This window comes from Vicia villosa, linkage group LG5 (assembly GCF_029867415.1).
Source record: "Vicia villosa cultivar HV-30 ecotype Madison, WI linkage group LG5, Vvil1.0, whole genome shotgun sequence".
NCBI lineage: Eukaryota > Viridiplantae > Streptophyta > Magnoliopsida > Fabales > Fabaceae > Vicia > Vicia villosa.
In genome coordinates, this window is record NC_081184.1 from 46,924,089 (window position 1) to 46,940,612 (window position 16,524).

The window sequence follows — 16,524 nt, forward strand, 5'->3', positions numbered from 1 at the left end:
AAAACCCATAACTTTTGATCCGAGTATCCGATTTATGTGTCGTTTTGGGCGTTGCAAAGATAATGAGATGCTTTATTTGATAAAGTAATAATACGGGCAGTGGCCGACTTATTTATTTATTCAATTAAATTATTGTTGAATTGGATTATGGTAGCAATTAACATTAATATGATGTGTATGTTATTGTGTTGATGTGGTGTACATATGTGAATGATTGAGTGATGCTTATACATGTACATACTTGTTGTGACGTTATTGGTAAGAGGTGATAAGCGATGTTAAGCATCGGATTGATGATGATATATGATGATATAAGTATGTGTCATGTGTGCATTATTCATAAATCATTTGCATTGGAAGGCTAATTCCCATTGTGCGGAGATTAGCAGGAAGTCATCCTGTGCCTATGTGGGGTGTGAGCGATGAGGCAGTAGTCGTGTGCCCATGTGGGGTGTGAGCGACTAGAGGGCAGTATCAAAGAGAGAAGTCCTGTGAATATGATTTCACGAATTTTGGTACCACATGCATTAGTGTCAGTCCATTCATTGCATTATAGCTTGATATAACTGGATGATTGTGTGGTGTGATAGATGATGCTTATGTACTGATGCTTGCTCGTTATAATAATTTCCGATTATATGTATGTTGAATGGATAATAATTGCTATGAGATTTTATTGCTTATGATTGTATAATGGTTATTAATTCGAATGAAACTCACCCTTACTTTGATGATTTCAGATTAAGGATGTAGCGGCGTCTTGATTGGGTGAAGATAGCCTGTAGGCTAGCCCGTAGTTCGTGTCGAGTCATGCTCTGATTGTAACACTGGGATCGACTAGTCTTAGCGTTACTTGTTATACATTGTTGCCATTTTGGCTATGGATTTATGTATTGAGTAATTGTGTGGAGATGTTTCCTAATACTGTTGAATTAAGTTCCGCTGTGCTAAACACATGTTTGTTATTGGTTAATTTCTAATAAAGCATGACAATCGACTTGATGTTTTTATTTATCTAATAATTGTAGCATCCTTGCTGTTTATTTACTCTGATTATGTTATATTTCCGCGGGGGTTTTAGAAGGGTGTTACAATAGTGGTATCAGAGCATAGTCGGTCGTTAGAGCCAGAGTCTTAGTGTTAGTGTTCCCTTGTATGCGACTAGTGTAAGGTAAACACTGTTGATACTTCTATTCTGATGAGATTGTTTTGTGATTTAGCAGAACAATGGCTGGAAGAGGTGGAAGGAATGATGACGCTATTGCAGAGGCTCTAGGCATGATTGCTGGTGTACTGGGAGAGAATTCTAATGGGGATGTGATTGGTGCTGACAGACAGTTGAACAGCTTTCAGAGGAACAACCCTCCACTGTTCAAAGGCACCCATGACCCTGATGATGCTCAGAAATGGTTGAAAGAGATCGAGAGGATCTTCCGAGTGATCGATTGTGCAGAAAATCTGAAGGTGAGGTACGGTACTCACATGCTATCGGAAGAAGCTGATGAATGGTGGGTTACTACTAGGACTGAGTTGGATTCAGATGGGATTGCAATCACTTGGGCCATATTCAAGACAGAATTTCTGAGGAAGTATTTTCCTGAAGATGTGCGGGGAAGGAAGGAAATTGAGTTCTTGAAACTGAAACAGGGTAGTATGACAGTGCCAGAATATGCTTCCAAATTTGTGGAATTGGCTAAGCACTACATACACTACACCAACGATGAAGCTGGAGAATTCTCTAAGTGTATAAAGTTTGAGAATGGTCTTCGTGATGATATCAAGCAGGGTATCAGGTATCAAAGAATTCGCCGATTTGCCGATTTAGTGGACTGTAGCAGAATCTTTGAGGAAGACAGTCTTAAGCTGAAATCATCTCACTCTCGCGAGTTAGTTGATAAGAAGGGTGACCGGTAAAATAGAAAGTGTACTATTTTTACCTATGTAGTTATAATAGAGTAAATTCCCAAGTATCGAACTCGCGGACTGCGTAGGAATTATATGTTTCAGAATAGTGCATTTGAATAAAAAGTCATCGGGGAGTTTGGTTTTTATGTTTAATTTAAATAACAACTTATGCAACGAAAGAGTTAAAATAGTTTGATTAATGAAAATATGCGGGAACAAGTCAGGACAGATGTATGAATTGCTCTGCAATGAAATAATTACCAATTAACAGATTAACTTTAGAAATTCTCACTATCGACACCGAACATTGATTTTCCCTAATTCCTTAGTGAAAACTTCTTGAGATTAAAACCCTCTTTCAATTCCTTAACAAGATAATTTTATCTCAAGATTCTAAAAGACATAGCCCGGATAATTTGATCGCTACACATTAAACCCTTATTCCTAAGTGATTCTTAATTATAGCGTTATGATTAAAAAGGCGTTGAGGTAGTTTGTCCGACGAACCCTCAACCGTATATCAACACATATATTTTCCAATATAAAGAAGAAATAAGCACTTTTAATCATAAACTGAATTTCATAAAGATAATCCGAAAATTAACGGTAAATAATATTCATTACATCACAGGATCCAGGGACATCAATCCTAACAAGTAAAGAGTTTAGCTACTCATGGCAATTATCAAGATAACAACGATTAAAGATGAAGACATTACAATTGGTTGAATCAGAATTGATCTTCAATCGCGGATGCTCTTGAAGATTTCTTCGCTCCAAGCCCTAGTGCTCTCAAATCTCTATTTTCACGTTCTCCGACCGTCAAAAAGTGATTTTCTTCTTTCCAAACAGTGACTAAATACCTCACAGCAAATATTCTCATACGAAAAGTCCATCATCCCCTTACTTAAGTGACAGATTTCATAAGTTAAAAATCAGAATTTTTCTGCGCACATGTCTGACACGGCCGTGTCATGGGACACGGGTGGCCGTGTCAGACCCCTGACTTCTTGGTTCCAAGATTTCTCAACTTTTTCTCTTCAGCATGTCTGACACGGCCGTGTCATGGGACACGGGTGCCCGTGTCAGATCTCTGACTTGATGCTTCCAAGATTTTGCAATGCCTCCTTTCAGCCAGTGTGACACGGCCGTGTCACATGACACGGGTGGCCGTGTCACATGACACGGGTGGCCGTGTCACATGACACGGGTGGCCGTGTCAGACCTATGGCTTGCCAAAAACCGCATTTCCTTGACTTGAATCGTTCCCTATTCCTGCAATACTTAAAGACTACCAGTACAAGATCAAAAGCAAGAGGAAAAACAACAAAAACTAGAAAAGATAACACAACCAACTCAAACATAAAACTAAGCAAAACTAACAATAACCAGACTAAAATAACTTAAATTTCCACCGGATGAAATGTTTTTCCATTGATCAGAACATAGAAACAAGGTGAAATTGGTGGCCGATCACAACCCCAAACTTAGCTCATTACTTGTCCTCAAGTGATGGACGAGAAAAACAAGCGGGCACCTATGAATCTTTCTTATTCTCCACAACACAACTGATGCTTCCACACTTGATAATTACTTCGTGTCAAAGTGTTCGATCCCCCTCCCCGAACTTTTCCGTTGTACTTCAATTTTGACTCATTCTTTTACCTGCAATCTCAATCACACTCTCACAACTTCTCTCGGGGTTGAGTGTTTCACTCGCTCATCAAAGCATACATATCTACTCTTTGTTTTGTAAACATTCTAACATAATTCCACAATATCAACAACACACACGTTTAGAGGGCTTAAGGGTTGTAACGGGGCTTAGGGTAGGTAGGATAAACGAAGAAAGAGGGTACTATGGTTTATGGATCGGTATTAACTAATTAGTCCGATATCATTTTGCACATTACATCGTGTTTGGGGTGTTTAGCGATTTTTCCGCTTTCCGGACTCTTAACTTCTTTACATGATGGCAAGTGTGTATCGAAATCATTTTTTTCTTCTTTTTTTTTTCTTTTTTTACAACACATCTCTTTTCATGTGTTCTCTTTTTTTCTTTTCTTTTCTTTTTCACACTTGCCTCATTCTTTTGTCACCGGACTTGGTTACCCCAAACTTAACTTTTACTATCGGACTCGGACTTATAGTTAACACCAAAAATAAAGGAAACAAAAAGGGATTATGAATAAGAAAAAGAAAAACATGGATGATGGTTTAAGATGGTTACAAAGGATGATAAACAACAAGGTTGGGTGCGAAAGGCTCAGGGTTAAAGAAAAAATAAATGCCTCAGTGTGTGTGATCGATGTGTGTACTATATGAAGAACAAATGCAAAATTAGAGTGATGATGCCATACCCGATGCTCTCTCATGATGAATTGAAGTGTTTGGCTTTATATATCCTCACAGGTTTGGCATTGCATACAGGTTCAAAAATGGTCTCCATCTTGTACAGCTTCGTGTCCGGTTAGGTTGCTCTAGACTCCTTCACTCGGCACCATCAAGTTGTGTCTCGCACTTTTTTTTTCAAGTTGTGCCAACTTCCATAGGTGCCCTGAAAGCCAATATAAGGTGCGTCTTCCTCCTTTTTCAACTATATTCTCACAATTCTTTTCTTTGGAATTACACTCATCCTGGTTAACAAAAACTCAAAACACACATAAAATAGAATAGAAATAACAAAAACAAGAAAATAGAATAGAAATAACAAAAACAGAAATAACATAAAAGAACTTCCCCCCCACACTTGGATTTGACATTGTCCTCAATGGATACACAAGCATGAGGGAAACTTACAGAGCTCACTGAGGCGGCGGTGGAGGATATGGAAATTGCAACATCATGCGTTGCATCATTTCCTGAATGTTATAAATGGTAGCCCCTTGTCGGGTCTGCTCCTCTCCTTGGCGAGTTTGCTCTAAGCCTTGCCTTAATAACTCCTCGCCCTGTCGGGTTTGTTCCTCCCTCAGGTACTCTATTTCAGAATGCATCCATCCCCAATTGTCCTGTGGCATTTGAGATGTTCCCTCATTAAATCCGCTAGGGGGTGGACCTGTTTGTTTAGGTTCCTCATGGTACTGCGGATCATCCTCTTCATCACCTGCATCCAAAAATTCCAATTCCATGTCACCTTCCCCCATAGGGGTGGTGCTAGTATACAACCAGTTAGTTCGATCATAAACAGATACACGGCTAGGATTTGGCAATTCTAAAATGTGAGCCCCATGAATCATTAAAGAGTAAGTCTGGGGCTGCACAGAGATCATACCTTGCTTAATTAAAGCCGCCATATCAATTTTTAAAGTACGCGGATTTACCTCTGGAAGATTCCGCAGCTCAGCACCATAACCCAAACCATCTGCTAAAGCGGTAATAATGCCACCAACAGAAATAGCACCTGTTTTAGCCCTACTCACCTTTTTCAAATGATCTGCTATGAAGGCGGCCGCATTTGGCGGAGTTTGTTCAACCATACAGTATAAGAAATATAACTCCCGAATGGAAGCTACACCCGGGCTATCTCCTCTACCAAAGAGTGTGTATGCCAGAGCCTTCTGGGCATAGCGGAAGCACGAGTTTTGGATGCTTGTTGCTTTTGCCCCTTTAGGATAATAAGACTCTCTACCTGTTATAGCTATCCAAAATGTTTCGGGTTTAAAAGAGTTCGGTGCTCGCCCCGCACCTGAACTTGGTACTCTTAATGCTTGCCCAAAATCATCCAAGCTTAACTCGTGATCAATGTCAAACATACAAAATTTGAGCGTCCTGTAATGCTCGGGTTCTAACCTGTTCGTTCTCAATTTCATCTCAAATTCAAGAGTGCTTAGAAATTCATATGTTAATCGTTCAAATGTAGGAGCCTCAAACTGAATCAATCTTAATAAACCCAAAGCATGGAACATTCGGTGGATCTCAGTTCTTATGCCTAAACTTTCAGTAGTGGTGTCGCAAACATACCTTGTCGGCAAAATCTTCCTACGAAGAAGAGCATTATACTTCTCTCTTTGAGTGTCCAACTGGAAAGTGATTCCATGGTTGTTTCCCTCTCTTCGCGCTCTTTGTGCGGGTCTTGATGTCCCAGCAGTGTCTCTTCTTGGTACAGCTTTCCTTGGAGGCATCCTTGCAACCTACAAAAATTCAAAAACAAAAACCGACGGTGAAAGCAAAAATAAATTAGAGATTAATGATTGGGATGATGAGAGGATGAACTTTCGTGAAGAGGATTGCAAAAAGATGAAGATTTGAGGGTGAACTTGGAGGTTTTGTATGTGGGTTTTAATGGAGGCTAGGGTTGGAGATGAAGAAGAAGAAGGAAGAGTGAGAGAGAAAGTGAATAATAGTGGAGAAAGAAAGTAAAATATGATGGTTAATTGGGTGATTTAAGAGGTGGGATTTTAAAATAAATGGGGCCCACTAAGTGAATAACGAAAATTTGGACAAAATTCTGCGCTCTTGCCTGACACGGCCGTGTCCCACGACACGGGTGCCCGTGTCAGGTCACTGGTTTTTGAAAAAACTAATTTTTGAAAAGATGTCCTTCAGGGCCTGTGACACGGCGGTGTCCCATGACACGGGTGCCCGTGTCACAACTCTGTTTTTTCCAAATTCCAACTTTTCAACTTCTCTTTCCCAGGCCCTGTGACACGGCCGTGTCCCATGACACGGGTGCCCGTGTCACAACTCTGTTTTTTCCACATTCCAACTTTTCAACTTCTCTTTACCAGGCCCTCTGACACGGCCGTGTCCCATGACACGGGTGCCCGTGTCTCACCTCTGGTTCTTCCAAACTTGTAGTTTTCTACCCGCTTCTTGCTCCATGAAACACCTTGTTTTTACCTATGTAATAAAATAACGAAAAACACAAAAAAAACTGCTAAAAGAAAATCCCGTGGGTTGCCTCCCACGAAGCGCTTCGTTTAACGTCGCATGGCTCGAAGGTTGTTCATTTTATCCTTCAAAACGAACAACTTCAATCCTTCCGCCCGGTTGACCTTGGTAATATGGTTTGAGCCTGTGCCCATTCACTTTGAAAATATCCCCATTCGCTTGATTTTTTATCTCTTTAGCTCCATGAGGAAAAAATTTGTGAACCATAAACGGTCCCGACCACTTTGATTTCAGCTTTCCTGGGAAGAGCCTGAGCCTTGAATTGTATAAGAGAACTAGTTGACCTTCCCAGAACTCCTTATGCTGGATCTTTCCATCATGCCACCTTTTTGTTTTCTCTTTGTAGATCTTAGCATTTTCATAAGCTTGGTTGCGGAATTCTTCTAACTCATGGAGTTGAAGAAGTCTAGAACTTGCTGCTTTAGATAGATCCATATTGAGAACCTTTGACGCCCATAATGCCTTATGTTCTAACTCTAAAGGCAAATGGCATGCCTTCCCATACACAAGTTGATACGGCGACATCCCGATTGGTGTTTTGAAAGCTGTTCTGTATGCCCAAAGTGCATCATCAAGCTTTATTGCCCAATCCTTCCGAGAGGCACTCACAGTCTTTTCAAGAATCTGTTTTAGTTGTCTGTTTGAAACTTCGACCTGTCCACTTGTTTGAGGATGATAAGCTGTGGCTATCTTGTGTTTCACATTGTATTTTTGGAGTAACCGTTCCATGAGATGATTCAAGAAGTGCGTTCCTTCATCACTTATTAGAGCTCTTGGTACTCCAAATCTAGCAAAGATGTTTTCTTTCAAAAATTTCACAACTACCTTAGCATCGTTCGAAGGTAGAGCAACAGCTTCAACCCATTTGGATACATAATCCACAGCTACCAGAATATAATTTTTTCCAAATGAAGGTGGAAATGGTCCCATGAAGTCTATACCCCACACATCGAACAACTCCACTTCCAGCATTGAGTTTTGAGGCATCTGGTTTCTTTTTGATATGTTGCCTGTCCTTTGGCACTTGTCACAATGTCTCACAAACTCTTGAGCATCTTTGAATATTTTTGGCCAGTATAGCCCTGATTGCAAAATCTTAGCTGTTGTTCGATCACCACTAAAATGTCCCCCATAATCTGAAGCATGACATGCCTTCAACACTTCTTCTTGCTCTTTTTCAGGTAGACATCTTCTGATCAACCCATCAACTCCTCTTTTATACAGGAACAGATCGTCCCATAGATAGAACCTGCAGTCATGAACAAACTTTTTTCTTCGATTAGAGTCAAAATCGTCGGGGATGATACCACCGACAATATAGTTTGCATAATCTGCGAACCAAGGTACACCAGTCACTGCTAGGATGTGTTCATCGGCGAACTCATCCTTTATCGGTCGCTTTTCTTCTGTTTCGTCTATTGGTGTCATTCGAGATAAGTGGTCAGCTACGGTGTTTTCACACCCCTTCTTGTCTCGAATTTCAACATCAAACTCCTGAAGGAGTAAGATCCACCTCAAAAGTCTTGGCTTAGAGTCCTGTTTAGCAAAGAGATACTTCAAAGCAGAATGGTTAGTATAAACGATGACTCTAGACCCCAACAGATATTGCCTGAATTTATCAAAGGCATAAACAACAACTAGCAACTCTTTCTCGGTAGTCGCATAATTAATCTGTGCGGGGTTCAAAACATGATTAGCATAATATATAACATGAAGCAATTTCTCTCTCCGCTGTCCTAATACTGCCCCTACTACAATATCACTCGCGTCACACATGATCTCAAAAGGTAGAGACCAATCAGGGGCTACAACAATGGGTGCCGAGACTAATTTCTTAATTGTCTCAAAAGCCACCGCACATTCAGCATCAAAAGTGAAATTTTTATCCTTAACCAAAAGTGAGGTTAAGGGTTTTGCAATCTTTGAAAAATCTCTTATGAACCTACGGTAAAACCCCACATGTCCTAAGAAACTTCTGATACCTTTTTCGTTCATCGGAGGTGGCAACTTTGAGATGACTTCAACCTTTGCTTGGTCCACTTCGATTCCTTTGTAAGAAATCTTGTGTCCAAGAACTATTCCTTCACAGACCATAAAATGGCATTTTTCCCAATTCAAGATCAAATTGGTCTGTTGACATCTTTCTAAAACAAGAGCAAGGTTAGTTAAACAATTGTCAAATGACTTACCAAAGACGGAAAAATCATCCATGAAGACCTCCATGTGTTTTTCAAGCATATCATCAAAGATCGCTTGCATGCATCTTTAAAAAGTGGCCGGAGCGTTACATAACCCGAATGGCATCCTTCTGTAGGCAAAAACACCAAAGGGACATGTAAACACAGTCTTTTCTTGGTCTTCTAGTGCAACTGCAATCTGGTTATATCCAGAGTATCCGTCTAGGAAGCAATAGTAATCATGTCCCGCTAACCTTTCCAACATTTGATCAATAAAAGGTAGCGGGAAGTGATCTTTTCTGGTTGCTAGGTTTAGTCTCCTGTAGTCAATGCATACTCTCCACCCTGTAACAGTCCTTGTAGGAATCAACTCATTCTTCTCATTTTTTATTACGGTTGTCCCTCCCTTCTTGGGCACAACATGAAACGGGCTTACCCAAGCACTATCAGATATCGGGTAAATCATCCCAGCATCTAAAAGTTTCACAACTTCTTTTCTCACAACCTCTTTCATAGCTGGGTTCAGACGTCTCTGAGGTTGGACCACTGGTTTGTGATCATCTTCCATGAGGATTTTGTGCATGCACATTGTAGGACTGATCCCTTTTAAATCTTCAATAGACCACCCCATAGCACTTTTATGTTTCTTCAACACTTCAACTAGCTTTAGTTCCTGCAACCGCTCCAGGTGTGAGTTTATTATGGCCGGACACCTACTTTCCGCATCAAGGAAGACATATTTTAAATTCCCCGGGAGTTGTTTTAATTCAGCACCCTTCTTAGGTTCCTCTTTTTTTTCTTCAACCAAAGGTTGTCTAAGATCCTCCCACCGGTTTTGTCTAGAACTTTTTACTATGGGACTTGTCTCCATCATAGCCACTACTTCCACTTCTTCTTCATCAACGGCTTCCTCTTTATTGCACACAGACGAGCTCAACACTCTTTCCAAAGGTAATTGTTGTATTTGCAAAGAATTCTCATTAGTACAGATTTGATCAATCACCTCAATGTGTTGACTAGTTTCTATATCATCCTTGTACTTCATGGTGTTGCGTACATCAATTTTTAGCTCTTCATCATAAACTTTCAGAGTCATTGTGCCTTCTTCAGTGTCTATCAAACATCGCCCTGTCTCTAGAAATGGCCTTCCTAAAATAATAGGGATCTCCTCATCTTCTGGCATCTCTAAAATTACAAAATCCACTAGGAACACAAATTTATCAATCTTCACCAGCACGTCTTCTACTATCCCATAAGGTCTTTTAACAGAGTGGTCAGCAAACTGGAGTGTCATTCTTGTATCTTGTACATTGCCTATCCCCAATCTCTTGTAGATAGATAACGGCATAAGGCTCACACTTGCTCCCAAATCAATTAGAGCTTTCTTGAATGACCTATCCCCAATTGTACAAGGAATAGTCACGGAACCTCGATCTTTCTTCTTCACCGGAATCTTCATACCCTGCAAAATAGCACTACACGTTTCGGTTAGAATAATAGGGTCACGATCGATGGTTCTTTTCTTGGAGATGACGTCCTTCATAAATTTTGCATAAGTAGGCATTTGTTCTAATGCCTCCAAGAATGGGATATTAATCTCCAGCTTCCTGAACATCTCCAAGAATTTTTCAAAATTCTTCTCATGTTGTCCTTTTTTCTTGTTCCTTACTGGAAAAGGAAGTTTTACTGTCGGCTTCTGTTTTTGTTCAACCACCTTCTCTTTCGGAGTTGGTTCCATCACCACCACTTCCTCAGCTTCTAACTCATTTTCTCTTATCTCTAAGTCTACCTCCAACAATGGTTCCTCTTCCTCTTCATTATTTTCAACAACACCTTTCCCTTTACTGCTCCTAGTAACAATAGCACTCACATTATTATGATCTTTAGGATTGGTAACTGTGGCACTTGGCAAAGCGCCCGGCTGTTGAGTGTTTGCTAGCTGCTGTGCTATTTGACTCATCTGAATCTCCAGATTTTTAATGGAGGAACCCGTATTCCGGAAATTACTCCTCGTTTCTTCCTGAAACTGAGAGCTTTGAGCTGCCATTTTTTCGATGGCAATCTCCCAATCTTCTTTCCTGGGGGCTTGTTGCTGAGGTTGTTGATAATGTTGTTGAGGAGGTCTATACTGTTGTTGCGACTGTTGACCTTGATATGGAAGAACCCCTTGTTTAGGAGCACTCCCTGATTGATCCTTCCATGAAAAATTCGGATGATTTTTCCACCCCGAATTGTAGGTATTTGAGTAGGGGTTGTTTTGTTTCAAGAAGTTTATTTCCTCCACTTGCTGAGCTGTAGCAACACACTGAACAGTAAAATGAGGTCCTCCACATATTTCACACCCTACCAGTTGACTTGCTTGAGCCGGTTGAACTTGTGCTACTGTTTGTTTTTCAAGACCCATCTGTTTCAATCTCCGCTCAACTTCCGCAGCTACCTGATCTTCAATTTTCACAACTTGCGTTGACAATTTCATATCCACTAATCCTTCAGGTTGGCTAACACTACGGTCATATAACTCCAAGTGTTCATTTGCTGCAATAGCTTCTATGATTTTTTTAACACCGGTGGCTGTTGCAAAGTTGGATGAGCCACCAGCTGCTGTGTCAATCAATTGCTTAGTCTTCATTTTAAGACCATTAAGAAAATTCTGCATTTGTTCAGTGACATCCATGTTGTGAGTTGGACATGCCACCAATAACCTATTGAATCTCTTATACGCATCTCCGAGTGATTCTCCTTCCTTCTGTTTAAAGTTAACAATATCATATCTCTTACGAATATAAACAGCAGCCGGGAAATACTCATTTAGGAAGGTTGACTCCATTTGTTGCCATGTGGTAATACTCCCAGCAGGTAATGAGTAGAACCACTCTTCAGCGTCATCCGCTAAGGTGAACGGAAACATAACCAACTTCTTTGCTTCTTCAGAGTGTCCTTCTATCTTCAGAGAAGTTGTCATGGTAAGAAACCTTTGTAAATGCTTGTTAGCATCTTCATTTATTCTTCCCGAAAAGGGTTTCTTCTCCAGTTGTCGAATCGTTGCTGGATGTAGCTGAAAGTGAGCCACGTCCACCGGTTGATTCACAATTGTCATTCGGCCAGATGGTGCATTTTCTCCACCATAATCACCTAACAACCTTTCTACAGGGTCTTCCATCGTTTTTGTCTCCGAATCTGAATGTTCAGAATGAATGGAGAGGATTTCCTCGTTATCAGATTCAGAAGCTGACAAAATTTTTTCTAACGCTTTTAGTCGTTCTTGCTTTGCTTTTCGAAGTCTCGCTCGCAATGATCGTTCTGGCTCTGCGTCAAAAATAAATTCTGCTGAGGCCTTACCTCGCATACAAAGATTAGACGATTGTTAGTAATAATCAAATGAAATAACAGAAAAATAATTTTAGTTGCAAAGAAACAAAAATTCAATTGAACTATTCTTCAACTTATAATTTGGCAGTCCCCGGCAGCGGCGCCAAAAACTTGACCGGTAAAATAGCAAGTGTACTATTTTTACCTATGTAGTTATAATAGAGTAAATTCCCAAGTATCGAACTCGCGGACTGCGTAGGAATTATATGTTTCAGAATAGTGCATTTGAATAAAAAGTCATCGGGGAGTTTGGTTTTTATGTTTAATTTAAATAACAACTTATGCAACGAAAGAGTTAAAATAGTTTGATTAATGAAAATATGCGGGAACAAGTCAGGACAGATGTATGAATCGCTCTGCAATGAAATAATTACCAATTAACAGATTAACTTTAGAAATTCTCACTATCGACACCGAACATTGATTTTCCCTAATTCCTTAGTGAAAACTTCTTGAGATTAAAACCCTCTTTCAATTCCTTAACAAGATAATTTTATCTCAAGATTCTAAAAGACATAGCCCGGATAATTTGATCGCTACACATTAAACCCTTATTCCTAAGTGATTCTTAATTATAGCGTTATGATTAAAAAGGCGTTGAGGTAGTTTGTCCGACGAACCCTCAACCGTATATCAACACATATATTTTCCAATATAAAGAAGCAATAAGCACTTTTAATCATAAACTGAATTTCATAAAGATAATCCGAAAATTAACGGTAAATAATATTCAATACATCACAGGATCCAGGGACATCAATCCTAACAAGTAAAGAGTTTAGCTACTCATGGCAATTATCAAGATAACAATGATTAAAGATGAAGACATTACAATTGGTTGAATCGGAATTGATCTTCAATCGCGGATGCTCTTGAAGATTTCTTCGCTCCAAGCCCTAGTACTCTCAAATCTCTATTTTCACGTTCTCCGACCGTCAAAAAGTGATTTTCTTCTTTCCAAACAGTGACTAAATACCTCACAGCAAATATTCTCATATGAAAAGTCCATCATCCCCTTACTTAAGTGACAGATTTCATAAGTTAAAAATCAGAATTTTTCTGCGCACATGTCTGACACGACCGTGTCATGGGACACGGGTGGCCGTGTCAGACCCCTGATTTCTTGGTTCCAAGATTTCTCAACTTTTTCTCTTCAGCATGTCTGACACGGCCGTGTCATGGGACACAGGTGGCCGTGTCAAATCTCTGACTTGATGCTTCCAAGATTTTGCAATGCCTCCTTTCAGCCAGTGTGACACGACCGTGTCACATGACACGGGTGGCCGTGTCAGACCTCTGGCTTGCCAAAAACCGCCTTTCCTTGACTTGAATCGTGCCCTATTCCTGCAATACTTAAACACTACCAGTACAAGATCAAAAGTAAGAGGAAAAACAACAAAAACTAGAAAAGATAACACAACCAACTCAAACATAAAACTAAGCAAAACTAACAATAACCAGACTAAAATAACTTAAATTACCACCGGATGAAGTGTTTTTCCATTGATCAGAACATTGAAACAAGGTGAAATTGGTGGCCGATCAAAGGGTAAGAAGCCTATGGACAGAGGTACACCATATGGTAGGGGAAACCCAAGAGCTGGTAATTGGAAAAGGCCTAGTGGGGGATATTCTGGTGCTCCCTTTAGGTGCTTCAACTGTGGTGAAACAGGACATAACAGGAATGAGTGCAAGAAAGAAGAGAAGAAGTGCTTCAAGTGTAACAGAATGGGTCATATTGCTGCTGACTGCAAAATGAGAACAATAACTTTGTTATAACTGTGGAGAAGAGGGTCATATCAGTCCGCAGTGCACCAAGCCAAAGAAGGACCAAGCTGGAGGGAAAGTCTTTGCTTTGTCCGGATCAGAAACTACTCCGGAGGATAGACTGATTAAAGGTACGTGTTTCATACATAACACACCTTTAATTGCGATTATTGATACTGGTGCGACTCACTCGTTTATTTCATTGGATTGTGCTAAGAGGCTAAATTTAGAGATATCAAAGATTAGTGGAAGTATGGTTATTAACACTCCTGCGTCGGGTTCAGTGATCACTTCATCTGCATGTTTGAACTGTCCTGTTGATATATTTGGTAGGAAGTTTGGAATGGACTTAGCGTGCCTTCCGCTCAAACAACTTGACATTATTTTGGGGATGAACTGGTTGCAGTTTAACCGAGTTCATATCAACTGTTTTACGAAGAAGGTCATCTTTCCTGAAGAAGTTAACGTCGATGAGTTAGCGATGACTGCAAGACAAGTGGGTGAAGCAATTCAAGACGGGGCAGCCGTGTTTATGCTTTTTGCGTCGATGGAAGTGAAAGGAAGAGTATTGAGTAATGAATTACCAGTAGTACGAGAATTTCCAGAAGTTTTTCCAGAATTGAAGAGTCAATTAGAAGGATTGTTGGAGAAGGAGTTCATTCGTCCAAGTGTGTCACCGTAGGGTGCACCGGTGTTATTGGTAAAGAAGAAGGGAGGATCTATGAGGTTGTGTGTAGACTACATCCAACTGAATAAAGTTACTATCAAGAATCGGTATCCATTGCCGAGGATTGATGATTTGATGAATCAGCTGGTCGGAGCTAGTATATTCAGTAAAATTGATTTGAGGTTTGGGTATCATCAGATTCGTGTCAAGACGAACGATATTCAGAAGATTGCGTTCAGAACGAGGTATGGTCATTATGAATACACCGTGATGCCGTTTGGAGTTACTAACGCACCTGGTGTTTTCATGGAATACATGAATAGGATTTTTCATCCTTATCTTGATAAGTTCGTTGTGGTGTTTATTGACAATATTCTGATATACTCCAAAAGTGAAGAAGAACATGCAGAGCATCTCAGAATTGTGCTGGGAGTGTTGAAAGAGAAGAAGCTTTATGCCAAACTGTCGAAATGTGATTTCTGGTTAAAGGAAGTGAGTTTCCTGGGTCATGTAATTTCCAAGAGCGGTATTGTCGTAGATCCGACAAAGGTAGAAGCCGTGTCTCAGTGGGAAGCTTCGAAGTCCGTTACTGAAATTCGTAGCTTTCTGGGTCTTGTAGGTTACTATCGGAAGTTTATAGAAGGATTTTCAAAGTTAGCTCTACCATTGACGAAGTTGACTAGGAAGGGTCAAGCGTTCGTTTGGGACTCGAAATGCGAAGAAGGATTCCAAGAACTAAAGAAGAGGCTGACTAGTGCTCCTATTTTAATTTTTCCGAATCCGGCAGAATCTTTTGTTGTGTATTGCGACGCTTCATTGATGGGACTTGGAGGTGTACTAATGCAGAACCAACAGGTAGTCGCTTATGCGTCGAGACAACTTAAAGTGCATGAGAAGAATTACCCGACTCATGACTTAGAGTTGGCAGCGGTGGTGTTTGTGTTGAAATTGTGGAGACATTACCTTTATGGTTCACGATTCGAGGTGTTTAGTGATCATAAGAGTCTGAAGTACCTATTCGATCAGAAGGAGCTTAATATGAGACAGAGGAGGTGGTTAGAGTTCCTTAAAGATTATGATTTTGAGCTGAATTACCATCCGGGTAAGGCGAATGTCGTTGCTGACGCTTTGAGTAGGAAGTCCTTGCATATGTCGATGTTGATGGTGCGAGAACTAGATTTGATTGAGCAATTCCGGGATTTAAGTTTGGTCTGTGAAGGCACTTCGAATAGCATCAAGTTAGGTATGCTAAAGCTGACAAGTGGAATTCTTGATGAAATCAGAGAAAGGCAGAAGGATGATGTGGGACTAGTTGACAGATTGACTTTGATTAACCAAGGAAAAGGAGGTGAGTTCAGAATTGATGAGAATGGCATAATGAGATTTGGCGACCGTGTTTGTGTTCCTGACGTTACTGAACTGAAGAAGAGTATCTTGGAAGAAGGACATCGTAGTGGATTGAGTATTCACCCTGGTGCTACTAAGATGTACCATGATTTGAAGAAGTTATACTGGTGGCCTGGAATGAAAAAAGAAATAGCTGAATTTGTTTATTCTTGTTTGACTTGTCAGAAGTCAAAGATCGAACATCAGAAGCCGTATGGGACTATGCAGCCTTTATTTATTCCTGAATGGAAGTGGGATAGCATATCCATGGACTTTGTATCTGGATTGCCAAGAACAGCTAAGAACTATGAAGCCTGTTATACCCCAAAATTTGCCCGCATCTTTTTTCAAGAAAACTCCAAT